The following is a 1,179-nucleotide window of genomic DNA, read 5'->3' on the forward strand; positions in this document are numbered from 1 at the left end:
CAAGAACGCCCACGTGCAGGTCGACTCAAGAAGACCACTCAGAGTGTTTGCAAGTGGTCCTTAACTGAAGTTGAAGTCTGTATATAATCTGGATACCTGGAGGTGTCGTCTCTGACTCAGAGGTTGACGTGTAATGACCCTCCATCTTTCAGGGTCGTGAGCTGCCGTTGCACATTCTGCCATATCCAGGCCAGTCCATGTTCTTACGTTGTCCATCCATGTTACTCTTTGTCTTCCTCTGGCTCTCCTGCCCCACATCTTTCCCTCAAACATCTCTTTCACAATGGTCTCGTGTCTTTTTAAATGTCCCTAGAATTGTATTTTTCTACATTCTATTTGTACTCTAACGCACAGCCATTGAACGCCCTTACACACGTCTTACAGTGGGTGGTTGGCGGGTGCTCTGGTTTGGTTTATTGATCCTTCATTCCTGTTAGACATCTGTCATCTTTATCTCTTCTCATTCCTTTGTGTGTATGTTCCACTCTAGTAACAACTTTAATCTTGGACAATTATATGACCTGATTGTGTTTTAAGTGCCGTAAAAGACACCAAAAATTATCGTACAATATGTGGTCAGAAATTCGTGGCGTAACTTATAGTCAGATATCTCTTTAACTATTGACCATAGATTCTCCAACGTTTGCACAATGGGTATACTGATGCTCAAGCAACTTTGACGTCAATAATCATGTCCTGTCATCAACTCTGATATGCCGTAATTGTCACTTTACTCGAACTGTCAATGGCGTAGAGGAGAGGGTTTTCAAGGTCGGACACGGGACCTAAATTCGATGTTTGGCGTGGCCCCAACAGGCAGCCTGCCTCCTTGATTATATAAAGTGTTTCAATGGGGGCGTTAAATCATGTCAAAGAGCATGACCGTGGGTGGTTGGCGGGTGCTCTGGTGTGCTTTGCTTCGTCTTTCCTTTCAAACATCTATCGTCCTTATCTCCCCTCCTTCTTTTTTATGTTTGTTACTCTCTTGTAACACCTCTGATCTTCTGGCGCTTATAATATGACCTTATGCCGTTGCGAGCGCCGTAAAACCTCTACTAAACTAAAACAAAAGAGCAAGACCAAATTTCTCTGCGACATCTTATCTTTCCCCACCCCACCCCCACCCCCTTTTTTCCCCACTGCATTCAGCCCTTTCCTAACCCTTGAGGTGATCACTCA

Source organism: Aplysia californica, unplaced genomic scaffold, assembly GCF_000002075.1.
Source record: "Aplysia californica isolate F4 #8 unplaced genomic scaffold, AplCal3.0 scaffold01582, whole genome shotgun sequence".
Classification (NCBI taxonomy): domain Eukaryota; kingdom Metazoa; phylum Mollusca; class Gastropoda; order Aplysiida; family Aplysiidae; genus Aplysia; species Aplysia californica.